The sequence below is a fragment of the Macaca mulatta genome, chromosome 5 (genome assembly GCF_049350105.2).
Source record: "Macaca mulatta isolate MMU2019108-1 chromosome 5, T2T-MMU8v2.0, whole genome shotgun sequence".
NCBI lineage: Eukaryota > Metazoa > Chordata > Mammalia > Primates > Cercopithecidae > Macaca > Macaca mulatta.
Window position 1 is genome coordinate 154089310 of NC_133410.1, and position 15195 is coordinate 154104504.

The 15195-nt window shown below is 39.6% G+C and overlaps 1 protein-coding gene across 10 annotated transcripts in view; it reads left to right on the top strand.

Moving 5' to 3' along the window:
• Positions 1-15195, top strand: part of SMAD1 (SMAD family member 1) — a 77626-nt gene that overhangs the window by 35334 nt on the left and 27097 nt on the right.

The window sequence follows — 15195 nt, forward strand, 5'->3', positions numbered from 1 at the left end:
TAAAAGGCATTCTGTATTTTTGTGGAATATTTAAGACATATTTTTTAAAAAGATTTTAAAGACGAATAGTATAACAAACATCTTTGTATCCACTACTTATTTTAAGCAATAAAAGATTACGTGTAAACTGGAATCCCAGCTTTTGCTCTTCTGATCCTGCTCCCTTTGGTAACCACTGTTCTGAATCTGATGCTTATCATTCGCATGCATGTTTTTATACTATTATTACATACGTATGAGTCCATGACAATATGTAATATTTTATGTATTTAAAAATGTTATATAATATTGGAGTTTCTTTGTACAACTTGTTTATGTTCATCCAACATTACGTTTTTGTGATTTCTAGATTATATACTTTAGGATTACCTTGTTAAGTCCTGTGAAAAACACTTTGGGAATTTATTGGAATTTCATTGATTTCATTTGGGGAAGACTGGCATACTATGCTCTTAAGCATAATATTATTTAGTGCACTTTTAAGTTTCTCCATACAGCCCTTGCACATATTAGATTTATTTCTAGATAACTGGTTTTTACTGTATCCTTCTAAAAGTTACATTTTGTTACAGTTGCTCTTGGCTAAGAGAGCATTGCCTTTTTTCTAACAACTGTGCTGAATTCTCCTTACCAGTTCCAATATAGACATTCTTTACTGCTTGTTATATCAGCTGTGATGCAGTGTTCTTTTTTCTAAACTCAACACAGAGGTACATGTCCCTCTTCTAGCCGGAAATGGAAATGGAGCTGAGAGTTTTGGAGAGTGAAATGTAGTGGATAAGTAATAGGTACCAGCATTATTATTTAGGCACATGATTTTTCCGATCCTCGTAGTAACCTTAAAAAGTATTAATACATAGGGAAGATTTTAATTCTACTGCATATGCAACAGAGAGGGATCTTTTAAGATGCAGACATGATCCTCTTGTTGTCCTGCTTTTCACTGCTCTTGGGAAGTCCTCTAGAGAGGTCTGCACATTCTAGTCCTTGCCTCCCTTTCCAGCTTCCTTTGTACTCTTGCATGCTTTGTGTGCTTGAGTTCTGTGGAAACATTCCATGCACATTTCCTCCATCTGTACCTGTTTCTCCTCCCTTTTTGTCTAGTCCACTCTTATTTATCATTTGTGTCTAGCACATGGTCATTACTTAATAAACTAAGTAGTTGTGTGATGGAGGTCAGTTTCATTGGGAAACCTTTCTTGATACCTCCTTCTCCACACATATCTCCCTATTCCACTTGGGGAGGTTAGGTCTCATTTCCCTTAGCAACCTGAATTTCTTTAGAATGTTCTTCACACTTGTAATGATTGTTCTGTTGGTCTTCTCTGCAAGATAGTAAATAAAGCTCGATGAGGGCAGGCACTGTGCATATTATTAACATCTCTATTTTTAGCAACAAGCATAATTTGGTAAATGTTTGCTGTTAAATGATAAGGCTGACTTTTAATTTAATATCGTCATTTGGCCATTTTTTTAGAGCTGAATTTTCAGTTTGTCTATACCTTTTGACCATCTTCTTCCCTTCTTTGGTCATTTTATGGCTATTACACCTCTGATACAAGGTGAAAAGTTAAAACCAATACTGAGATGAATTTGTTACTCTTAATAACATATGTGCTAATAAAATAATGGGGAAGAGGTGGAAAACTGGCTTACATAAGCATTTTGAGACTCCACAAATGCCATTTCAGCCTCCCCTTTACCCAGGAATCTTGTGAGTCATAGATAGAATAGAACAATTCTGGAAAACATGGAGGCTGAGGCTAAGATCTACTTAATTTGAACATATCAAGATTTTATGTATGTTTTTCACATTGTGAAGTGACTGATGTGGGAATTGGAACAAAGGACTTTTTCCAGAGACCACTATGAAGCAGTCCCTGTACCTTCTGAAGAGAAACTCTACTAAATCAAAGTGCAAGAAGCAGCCAGATGTAGTGGTACGTGCCTGTAGTCTCAGCTCCTCAGGAGGCTGAGGTGGGAAGATCACTTGAGCCCCAGAGTTGAAGGCTGCAGCACACTATGATTGTGCCTGTAAATAGCCATTACGTTCTAGCCTGGGCAGTGTAGTGAGACCCTGTCTTAGAAAAATAAGGTTAAAAAAAAATGCAACATAGTGAAAGCCCATCTCTACTAAAAATATAAAAATAAGCCTGGCGAGGTGGGGGCGCCTGTAATCCCAGCTACTCAGGAGGCTGAGGAAGAAAAATCACTTGAACCCAAGAGGCACAGGTTGTGGTGAGCTGAGATCATGCCATTGCACTCCAGCCTGGGGGACAAGAGTGAAACTCCATCTCAAAAAAAAAAAAAGTGCAAGGGGCTCTAGCCCCTCATACTGCCAGAATTGAAAAGTCATTTCCCCCTGTAAACCCCTATAGAGTACACCTGGGTATTATTTCTGTGAAATCAGGAAAAGGGGGTCTGGAATTCTAAGCTGCACGTATACACAGCTCAACACTGAATGATTTTGAACTTTGTCACTATTTTACCTCTGATGAAGTATCTCAAAGAACAGTTTAGCCCTTTAACATATTTAAGTCTCCCAAACTTGGTATTTTCTGCTGAGGTCCCAATGACTCTTGAAAAAAACTCAAAAATTCAGAATATTTAGGTTTAGAGTAGTGGTTTTCAAAGTGTCATCCACAGACTAGCAGCATCAGCACCACCTTGAACTTGTTTTAGAAAAGCTAATTATTATTTTAAAATTGACAAATAATTGTATATATTTGTGAAGTACAGTGTTATGTTTTGGTATGAGTATACATTGTGGAATGATCAAATGAGGCTAATTAACACACCTGTCGCTTCCCATGTGTATTTGCTTATTTCTTGTTTTTGTTTGTTGTTGTTTTTAATTTCTTTTTTACTGCCTATTCTCTGAACCTTTTTTTTATTGAGGTGGAGTCTTGCTCTGTTGCCCAGGCTGGAATGCAGTGGCACAATCTCGGCTCACTGCAACCTCTGCCTCCTGGGATCAAGAGACTCTCCTGCCTCAGCCTCCCGAGTAGCTGGGATTACAGATGTGCTTCACCACGCCCAGCTAATTTATGTATTTTTAGTAAAGACGGAATGTCAGCCACGCTGGTCTCAAACTCCTGACCTCAGGTGATCCACCTGCCTCGGCTTCCCAAAGTGCTGGGATTACAGGCGTGAGCCATTGAGCCCAGCTGAACCTTTTTTTTTTCCCCCACCATACTAATTTCTTTTTGGTGAGTACATTTAAAATCCACCCCTAGCCTAGGCAACATAGCAAGACCCTGTCTTAATTTTTTTTTTTTTTAATTAGCTAGGCATGGTGGCATGTACCTATAGTCCTACCTATTCAGAAGCTAAGTCAGGAGGATCACTTGAGTCTAGGAGGTCAAGCCTGTAGTGAGCTATCACCATGTCGCTGTACTCCAGCCTGGGTAAGAGAGAGACCCTGTCTCAAAAAAAAAAAAAGAACCCACTCTTAGCAATTTTGAAATACACAATGTTTTATTAGCTATAGTCACCATGCTGTGCAATAGATCACCAAAACTTACTACTCCTAGCTTAAGGTTTGTACACTTTGACCAACATTTCCTCTTTCCATGTTCACCCCTCCCTGCAGCCTCTGGTAACTACCATTCTAATTCTACACTCTACTTTTATGAGTCTGACTATTTTAGATTCCACATGTAAGTGAGATTGTGCAGTATTCATCTTTCTGTGCCTGGCTTATTTCACTTAACAGTAATGTCCGCCAGGTGTCACAAGTGACAATTTCCTTTTTTAAGGCTGAATAGTATTTAATTTGAAAAAAAAATGTTCAACATCAGTAATCATCAGGAAATGCAAAAACTGCAGTAAGATATACCTTTCACCTAATAGCTGTTATCAAAAAGATGAAAGATATCAAGTGTTGGCAAGGATGTAGAGAAAGGGGACAGCCATTGTGGAAGACAGTATGGAGGTTCCTCAAAAAATTAAAAATAGGACTACCATATGATCCAGCAGTCTCACAACTGGGTATATGTCCAAAGGAGGTCAAATCAGTGTGTCAAAGAGATGTCTGCACTACTATGTTCACTGTAGCATTATTTACAATAGCCAAGGTATGAAATTAACCTAAGTGCTCTTCAATGGATGAATGTGTAGAAATACAAATTCTTAAACCCTTCCACAGACCTACAGTACTGAATCAGACTCTGGAGATGGGACCAGCCATCTTTGTTGTAACACGTTCTCCAAGTGAAACTGATACTGCAAAAGTTTGAGAACCACTGGTTTAAGGTATCCAGGCAAGTCATCAAGTCCAATTGTCTAGATGAAGTTGTCTTGAATTCAGAAGAGATGCTAATGAGCTAGTCCTTTAAATCTTCCAGCATTTTTAATTTTACGTGTTTGGATACAGATAGAAAATTGCTGTTTCCAAAATTTTTCTTCTGGTATTCGTTAAGATTAGCCCTCTGACAGAATGGGATAAGGTGTCTTTAAGTGGGTGGGAAAGTTGGAGAGAAGTCCATGCTTTTTGTTATTCGGCTCAGTGCAAGTTTTGGAATTGTTCTTTAGAGTGTACTGTCTCTATTTCTTTGACAAAAATAATATTATGGACTGGAGTAATTGTTGTTTTTCCTTAACCTATGTCATTTATTTTCTTATAAATAAAACAGTGTAAAACAGTGTAAAAAAATGGTAGTGAAGAAAACCAAACTTATGGAAACATTTGCTACAACTGGTGTTTATTATAGTTAACAGTGACAAATGTGCAAGGAGAAAAACCTTCCTTTTGTTGAAATTTGCTACTTTGACCATTGCTGAAAAATAGATCTTTGGGAAAGTAGAAAATGTTAGGAATTTCTTTTTCTGCAAATGTGTGAATACTTACAGGAAAGAGAAAGTTCCTGGAGCTTCTGAAGACTATGACCCTGCTGATGATTTAACAGGTGGACTATTTACTTGGACTTTTACTAGTCTTCAGAATCAAGGCTACTTATTAGTGGTTGAATTAAATTGTAGGGTTTATTTTTTTCTTACCAGGGTAAATGCTGACAGTGGTTAAGCAAGTCATCTAACTGTGATATTGAGAAGACCATTCAGTTGCTATCTTCTGCTATTAAAAATGCCTTAATGGAGATTACCTGCCATTGGCCTTTTTTTTTTTTTTTTTTTTAGTGTTTTTCACATGGTTCTTGAAAATTATCTTTTGCACTTTGAACTTCATCAGCTTAAAAGGGCATATTAAATCTGAGCTTGAAATTCTGATATTTCAGTTTTGATCTTTAAGGTAACGCCCTAGCATTAGCTTCCAGGTGCTTTCATTTTCAACATGATGGCTGCCAGCTGTTTAAAATTCACGTAAAATCCTCTTCACCTGTTGACTGAATGCATGTTTTCATGCTTTGGCTGCCTCAGTCACTGTGTAATTCATGTCTTGGTAAATTTTACCTTGAAGAGAAAGTCTTAAAATTATAGAAATGAATGACATATTAGTTCCCACCAGGAGCCAAGAAGAGGAAAGAGGGGAAGGGGAGTGGGTGTAGCCATAAAAGAGCAAAATGAGGGATCCTTGAGGTAATGAAAATTTTCTGTATCTTGAGTGTATCAATGTCAATGTTCTGATTGTGATAATTTTGTAATATTCTGTGGTAGTCTGTAATATTCTGATTCTGTTAAGTAGGATTTCTCTGTTATCCTTAAAACCGCATGTGAATCTACAATTATCTTGATTTAACAAATAGTTTTGCGTTTAAAAAAAAAAAGCAGCTAGTTCAGCTCACAGCTCACACTGGTGCTTTTTGTGCGCTTTTCATTTTGTCACACAGAATATTAAAAAGACAAGAGTGGAGATGTAATAAGATTAATATTTTTTAAAAACAGAAATGGGCCAGGCGCAGTGGCTCACGCCTGTAATCCCAGCACTTCGGGAGGCCGAGGCAGGTGGATCACCTTAGGTTGGGAGTTCGAGACCAGCCTGATGAACATGGAGAAACCCCATCTCTACTAAAAATACAAAATTAGGTGGGCGTGGTGGTACTTGCCTGTAATCCCAGCTACTCGGGAGGTTGAGGCAGGAGAATCACTTAAACCTGGGAGGTAGAGGTTGTGGTGAGCCAAGATCACGTCATTGTACTCCAGCCTGGGCAACAAGAGCGAAACTCCGTCTCCAAAAAAAAGTGGAAAGCTTTAAAAAATGTCTTGCTTCACCACATTGTGAATGTATTTTTGTTTTTGTTTTTTGAGATGGAGTCTCGCCCTGTCGCCCAGGCTGGAGTGCAATGGCACAATCTCAGCTCACTGCAACCTCTGCCTTCCAGGTTCAAACGGTTCTCCTGCCTCAGCCTTCTGAGTAGCTGTGATTACAGATGCCTGCCACCATGCCCAGCTAATTTTTGTATTTTTAGTAGAGACGGGGGTTTCACCTTGTTGGCCAGGCTGGTCTCGAACTCCTGACCTCGTGATCCGCCTGCCTCAGCCCCCCAAAATGCTGGGATTACAGGCATCAGCCACCGTGCCCGGCTGTGAATGTGTTTTTATGACATGTCTGTGTTAACAAAAACTTTCAGTCTAATTGAAGTTTTTTTTTAAGTTTTTAAATATATGGGATTAATTAGCAATAATATTTACCATAAAAATAAGGCATTATGCCTTGTGTTCCTGTGTGTCTAAATTTGTTTTCATTCAGACATTTAAAGCACATGATAAACTCTTCAGGAACTGTGCCTGCCCCAGAAGGTTAGCATGTAATTACAGCACTGTATACTAAATTGAATAGAGGTGTGGACAGAGACTGCCACTAACTCTTACACACTGGATAGAGGCTACAGCTAACTCTTACACACCCAGGAATAACCACAGAAAAGCTTGCTCACTCAACTCTGACACATACAACACATGGTGTTTCAACCTGTGTGGTGATGGAATGTATGTGTATGTTTCAGTGTAGAAAGGACTTAAATCAGTTTACAGGTAGACATACAATAAAATAGAAAAGAATTACTGATAAAATAGACCAGGGAAAACACAATAAAAGATCAAGACTAAGAAAAACTAGCACAAAGGTGTTCCATAGGAGTTACTATAATACATATATACTACTATGTATAGTTATATGTTTGTAATCCTAGTCTGCATGTTTTTTGTAATAGTTTTGGTGTGGGAGAGAGGTGTAGCTATTAATAGCTTGGAGATGAAGGAAGAAAGTTTTAAGAGTTAGGAGATACAAATCAGCTTTAAACTTGAAGGTTGGGTTCTGGGCAGAGCCACTGAGGCCGTTGCAGAGGCTTCCAGCAGGAGGGGTGCCTTAGGGTGGAGTGGGTGCCCCCTGGCTTTTGCAGTTTCTCTTCCACAGTCCTCTCAGGGCTCCAGTCTTCAGTTTAAATGGAAGTTAGTTTTTGGCTTTTTGTTTTGGTTTGGTTTTTTGAGACAAGATCTGGCCCTGTTGCCCAGGCTGGAGTGCAGTCGTGCAGTCATAGCTCACTGCAGCCTTGAACTCCTGACTTCAAGGGATCCTCCCACTTCAGCTTCTCAAAGTTCTGGGATTACAGGCATGAACTACCATGCTCAGCCTGGAAGTTCTTTTCTGAAAAAGGACAAGGTCACTACTTAGGTTTCTATCCCCACAGCCAAGTAGACATGGAGATAAGACAGTGAACCCTCTCCAGGATTTCATCATTGGCATTGGCTTATGGTTAATTGTATCATTTTCATCTATAATATTACTAGAAACAGATGAAATAATATAGTAATGAGTAGGATTTTATACCCAGATCTTTTAGTGGATTCGTGTTAAATCCTAGGCAAAATGTGAAGCTTGTTATTTTAATTTTTTTCTTTTCTGAGCAACTGCTCTTAAATGCATTATTTGTGGCATTTGTTTTCGGTTATTAATAGATGAATAGATACTGTTTCAGCCATTACTTTATGTTACTTTTACATAAATTGTAAAAGTACATAAATTATTATACATGGATAGAAGCAGACATCTAGACAACTACAATGTTATTTGTTTCTGGGCAGAATTTTTCCATCGCCAAATCTACTTTAATTTGAAATTTTAAGACGGTAGTCTATAGATCATACAAAGTACCTTTCTCATACTTTTTCTTTCCTGATGTTTATCTCCTGCTTTATTTTTCTTCTTATTTTATTTCTTCAATATTAGGTGGGCAGGAGAAGATATTTTCAGATCTTTCAGATTCATTTAAAGTGCAGCTGTCTTCCACCCTCCATTGCTAGTTCATAGAGCAGAAAGAACACCGGCCAGCCAGCAACTGTTAAAAAGAAAACGGAAAAAAAAAAGTGACTGAAAAAAAACAGCAATTTTGAAAACCATACAAAAACATTTGTCATAATATTTTAAATTAAAAGAAAAAAACCAGAATAATATTTCCAGAACTAGCTTTGGGTGAAATAATAATTGAGACCTTCTGAATTGTGCTTTTTGGCTTATTATTCCCACATGTGGATCATCCTGAAACAATGACTTCTTGTAGGTTTGAGGACGTTTTATATGTGGTTGGGGTTGGGAGGAGTCACAGGTGATTTGCCCCATGTGGGAGTGCCCTATGGCCTTGCTGGACACTTGGAAAAGGGAGAGAAATAGAACGGGATGGTCAGCTTATGTAATGATCTCAGGCTGATTAATTTGGTTTTACTTTCAGCTTCTTTGGTGCCAGATATCAAAAGGCCAGAGAACAGACCAGAGATTGCTTTCTCTCAAATATATGTTCCATCCCCTTGCCATTTTCCCCTTAAAATGAAAATATTCTCTGGAAAGACTAAGCATCATGACTAATAAGCATGAATTAGCCAGATCATCAAACCTCTGCCCTGATATTTGAAAAAATGAGATTTGTTTGGGGAGGAGATGGGGAAGCAACAAGGGTTTATTTGTTCTGAAGAAGCAGAGCTGGAGGATTTGGAGCAGCTGTAGGGTGGATACCATGAGCACTGTGGTAAAAATCTGAGGGCTTGCAGAGTAGTAGAGCTAAAACCCCCACATTTTGTTAATTTGCCAGTTTGGCTGGGGATTGGTGTAGTTGTTTGATACTGGTGCTGAATCTAGTTTGAATGTCTGCATGCAGACTCGTTTCCCCTGGGTTTGGGCTGGGTTGGGCTAAGCTGGGCTGGGCTGGGCCGAGCTGGGCCGGGCCGGGCCGGGGCTGGGCCGGGCCGGGCCGGGGCCGGGGCCGGGCCTCCTGGTGTAGATATCTCCCCGGAAGATAGAGAGATAATCACTTGCTGCTTACCCACTCCACTTTCCTAATTATCATTGCCCTCAGTCCTCAGCAGGATTTCTCTAGCACTGAAGCCTGACCATAATACTCAATTGCAGGTCTGCTCCACATAAAACTATGTAACTAGAGGTAAATGTAATTTCCTTGATAAAAGATCTAGGGTCTTGGAAACACGTTCTGTGGCTTAAATCAAGATTTAGGTCAGCAAAGGAGTGTTTGGCAATTTTCCTCCAGTTCTCTAAATTGTAATGTTCATGCTCTGGAATCTTAGCAGGTTTTAAAAATGGAAAACCGGATTTATATTCTGCTATATCACTACCCTGGTTCTAAAAGAGCTCTCCAAGAGATGTTGCTGTTCTTAGTTCTTTACTCTTTCGCATGAAAAAAGCCATTTCTTATCTAAATAGTGGCCTGGCGTGGTCTGGCTTATGTGGTCGCACATCACCTTCACTTGACTAATTGCCCAGTTGCCTGACTGGGATGTTCACTGAGAATAAAGTAAAAGAAGAGTGATTGTATAAGGAGTATTTGGACAGCTTATTATAAACTAAAAATAAACATATAAATGATAACAGAGTGAAATTGCCTTGTATGTTTTTGCCTTTGTTTCCCTGTAGTTCCCCTATCAGTTCTAGCTCGCTAGCTTTGTGGCAGATTTTGCAGTATTTTTCATGTGTGACAGTATCTTCCTTTGAGCACATGAGAAGTTTACCCAGGATATGGTGGTGTGCCTGACAGGTATTTAAGTAAGATGATCAAGTTGGGAGAAAAGTCGTGGATAAATGTCTATTCACATATAATTTACAGCTTTTAAATAGGAAAAATAATAGCTAATCTTAAAATGTTATTTAAGAGAAAACTGATGGGAGCATGTCACAAAGACCCAGAGGCCAGCTTGTGACAAATCTGAGACAATTTGATCAACAGAGTAATTAAGGACAGAAGTGAATTATAAACTACTGGGAGAAAAACAGGAATCCATGCCAATGATGAATGGGGGAGAAGGAAAAGGCTCTTGCTCACAGTAGAATGCCGTTGCCGACCAGTAAATGTGGAGTTCTTTAGGATATTCTGGACAATAAGGCCATTTAAAGGAGATACTTATTTCTCTTTAGTAGTTAAAATATGGTGGGGAAGAATCTAGGGTTAGAAAGCCCGGACTGAATTTTGGCACTTGATAACTTTGACCTTGTGTTAGTCATTTGCCCTCTTTGAGCTTGTGTTTGCTAACTCATAAAATGGGGGAGTGGTTATATCCACTTTTCAGGTTGAGGATAAAATTAATGCATGTGAAAAGGCTTTATGTACTAATACATTCTTGAAACAATATGACTGAAATAGTGATACAAGGAACATCACTTCTGTGTATCTTTCTTAGAATAGAAACAAAATTAGTAATGTAAGCAACTTTTCATTAAACAAATATTCAGAAAACGAATGATATTATTAGAATAAAAATAGTAACAAAGTTAATGACTTTTTATGCTTCCTGTGTACTGGACACTGCTTAATCACTTACCATCTATTCTCATTTAATCCTAACCACGACTGCAGGAAGATGGTACCAGCGTGACTACTGAGATGTAGAATTTGAGTAGATTTTTCACATAACTTTTATCTGGAGAGACAGGATTCAAATTAAAGCCTAACTGCAAAATGCATGCTGCTAACCACTGTACTGTACTGCTTCCCAAAAGAAGTCTTTTCTTTAATCAGTTTTCTCTCAACAAAAAGGAGGGGCATCCAGAGATTTTGGTAGTAGAGAATGATCATATGTGCACCAGCTGCATGAGTTTTGGGCTGCAAGTCCCCATCTGCCCTTGAAGTGTTTATGGAGGCTTGTGTTTATTTCCCGTTGATCAGTAATTTTTTTGTTTTTGAGACAGAATCCCACCCTGTCACCCTGACTGGAGTGCAGTGGTGCAATCTCGGCTCACTGCAACTTCCACCCCCCCACACCCCTGCCCCTGCCCTGGGTTCAAGTGATTCTCCTGCCTCAGCCTCCCAAGTATCTGGGACTACAGGCATGCACCACCACGCCTGGCTAATGTGTGTGTGTGTGTGTCTGTCCACACACACACACACACACACATATATTTTTTAAATGGAGTCTCACTCTGTCACCAGGGCTGGAGTGCAGTGGCAGAATCTTGGCCCACTGCAACCTCTATCTCCTGGGTTTAAGCGATTCTCCTGCCTCAGCCTCCTGAGTAGCTGGGATTAAAGGCACCCGCCACTACGCATAGCTAATTTTTTGTATTTTTAGTAGAGACAGGGATTCACCATGTTGGCCAGGATGGTCTTGAACTCCTAATCTCGTGATTCGCCCGCCTCAGCCTCCCAAAGTGCTGGGATTACAGGCGTAAGCCACTGCGCCCAGCCTAACTTTTGTATTTTTTAGTAGAGATGGGGGTTTCGCTATGTTGCCCAGGCTGGTCTTGAACTCCTGACCTCAAGTGATCCACCCACCTCGGCCTCCCAGAGTGCTAGGATTACAGGCGTGAGCTACTGCACCTGACCATAATGTTCTTTATTAGATACCAAGTATCTCATTTTCATGGAATGTATTTAATTGCATCAAATACAAACTCAGAATGAGCTGAATATAATTAATTCAGCTGCAGTTACAAATTAAACAAAGATGCCTGGTTGACACCTGGGTTAGTCATTTACATATTGATAGTGCAATAGATGATTACACACCATAAGCTAACTGCTTTATATGTAGTGATGACTGTCACTGAGTGCTTATGGAACTTTGTTAAAACTAACGTGTGCAACATTGAGAGACACCATAGCATAGTGGCTAAGAACTTGGATTGCAGTGCCAGGCTGCCTAGGTTTGAATCCTGTCTCCCCTGGTTATTGGTGATATATTCTCTATCTCATTCTCTGTATCTCATTTTCCACTTTTATAAAGTAGGGGTAATGTAGTGCCTAGGATCAGAGTTGTTACGAGGATTAAATGGGTTAATATCTGGTACAACTTGGTATATGGCACTTGGTACACATGTATAAGCACCATATTAAAAGAAAATCTGAGAAGTACTATTATTCCTATTTTACGATTAAAAGTGAGGTTTAAATAGTAAATTGCCCTAGTTAATCGACTAGTAAATAAGCAGAATTTCCAATTTTGGAACTGAAAAACTAAAACCTGCTTTTGACTGTTATTATACTTCGTGTGTAGCTTTTGAAGGTATTTTTTTTCTCCTGATGTTTTTAGGTTATACCCTGAAGTTTTTTCCTACCTCTAACAACTTTTGAAGTCTCTAATAACATAGCACCTTCCTTCTGTGGAAGTAAAGCAAATAAGTACTTGGCAAAGGAAAGGAAGCTACTGGGGTGAAAGTAGGAAGAGAAAAGAGAGGGAACTAGGTTTGACAAACTGCTGTGTGCCACCATTCTTAATTCTCAGAGTGCTATTAAGGGCTTGCTATCCCTTTGGGGAAACTGAGGTAAGAATTTATGTCACCTAAATTCATACAGCTAAGACCCTGGGCTATCTTGATCCCAACCCAGTGCTTTTTCCATGACACTATGCCTCTTGACCAAACAAACTGGACCCTATAAATTTTCTGTAAGCTTACTATAAGGCCATGCCAGCCTTTTCCATGTCATTTGGATTTATGTCTGTATACTATCAAAGAACCAGGACCAACACTGTGTAGAGTTTTTTATAAGTGAAAGGGATGATCTCTAGAAATTTGACTTAAGATGAGAAAAATTGAAGTTCAAGTCCCACAGCTACTTAGAGCCATAGATAGGGCCAGACACCTAGCTCTCTTGCCAGTGCATGTAGTAACCGTTTGTCTTCCTGTACCTAGGCTCTATTCACCCAAAATTGCTGAAGGTTTTGACTTGTTATATCTGGGATAAGGTATAAGAATCTGCCTTTTTACGTAAACCCGGGAGGCGGAGCTTGCAGTGAGCTGAGATCCGGCCACTGCACTCCAGCCTGGGCAACAGAGAGAGACTCCGTCTCAAAAAAAAAAAAAAACAGAATCTGCCTTTTTAAATAAGTATCTAATTCAGGTGCAAGGAGTCTGAGGGCCGAACTTTGAGAAAGACTGGTTTATATGAACACTTATACTAGACAGGTCAGGAATAGCAATACAATTTACAAACATCAATAACTGAAAAAACATTCACTCAGGACTTATTAGGTGCCAGACACTGGCACCTATTTTCTTTCAAAAGAAAGTCAGTTCTACCCACAAAGGCATTACAGTCCAGGTGAAGTAAAGTCAAATTAGCAATAAAATGTTTCAGATGCTACAATGACAGTCTGTGTGGGGCACCCTGAGGCACAGGGAGGAATTCTTTTCTACCAGGGCTAGGTAGAAAGACCAGGAAAGGCACCACGGGAATGCTGTTAGAACTGAGACTTGGAAATACGGCCAAGTGAGCAAAGGTGCAGAAGTATGAAACTAGCAGAGGAAAACTGCAAAAAGCCCCAAAGATAGGTTGGAGCAGGAATCTGAACTAGGTCATGGAGTCATAGCAGATGTTCTGTGGGTGCCCAGAAAAGGTATTTTTCAAGAAAAGTATCTGTGGTATACAAAAAGAATCATTGGCCTGGCATTAGCTAGGAAGTTGGATTCTCAGAAGTTGAGTTAGATTTAGGTGATTTTTAGGTAAATTTAGTGGCTTTTAATGCTTGATGATATTATTGAATGAAATTCATGTCTCTATGCCAAATTATGTTCATATGTTTGTCCTTTAATATATTTGTACTTGAGTAATTATACTCCCAGAAAGTAAATACTACAGTGTTGCTACCTTTAGGCAAAACTGTCATACCTTTTAAAAAGATCTTGGCCCCCAAAAAACAGAAAGATGGAAAGAGAATTTAAAAAACAACTTCCACAATCTCTTTCCAGTTTTATAGTACTGAATGATTGTCTAGTGGTTGTGAGCAGACCTTGATTCACAACCTGACCCTCAATTAGCAGCTGTGTGACCTTGGATGGGTTACTTAGCTAGGCTGAGCCTGATCCTTCACCTGTAAAACGGAGATAGCTACTGTGAGGATTTAGTGATAGACACTTTTCCCAATGGGCAAGGACAGTGTCTGTCCTGTTGACTCATACCTGCAGTGCCCTGCATGATGGAGGCATATATGGTACCCAGCGAACCTTATAGACCCTCCGTACTAACACCTCATCACCAATAAGCAGACCAAAAAAGTGCCACCACTGAGGGATTTAGGCTGTTATATATTTTCATTAAAATTTAACCTCTATTGAGGTTCCCAGAATCATTTCTTCAGCTTAGAGTTTCCCTGACATATCCTGAGGTAAGGAATTCTATTTCATAAATGTGTCTGCTATTAATTTTAAGTGTTCTTACTCTTACCCTTTCCGGCACTTCCTACTTGAAGTGTCTCTGTTTAGAAGGTCACTGAACACACTCTATTGGGGACATCTGTCTCGTGTAGGCATCATATTGGGCACAGCTGCTCTGGCAGCTTGCCCTCCCTTTCTCACGAGAATTGCTGCAACTGACTGGCTCTGGGGCCATTCTTGCGCTAACCCTGGGCCTTCTTTCTGCTTGTAGGTGGCCTCACTGAAATGTCCTGAGATTCAACTTAGATGCCATCTGGTGCTGAGCTTTGAACATTACGAAGCTCCAGGTGTACATGAGCAGCATTCTTATCAATCAGAAGACTTGCAGAATTTAGAGCAGGAAGACCCTGTGGAGAGCAAGTTTCTTGCTCTTTTGTGTGAGAAAACTGAGTCCCTGAGACATTAAGTGATTGGCTCAAAGGCACAAAGGTAGTTATGAGAGTCAGGACTAGAACTCAGGTGTCTTGACTCTAACCTTATAAATGCCTTCTCCACCTTGTCAAAACTGGAAAGCATTTCCGTACTGCCAGGTAACAGCTTGTGTCCGTTACTTCTGTTTGGGCAAACATATATCAGAACTCTCTTGTGTGTTTAAAAAAGAAGAAAGCTGCTTTCTCACAAACATTTGGTGGGTGGGGATTTGTCAG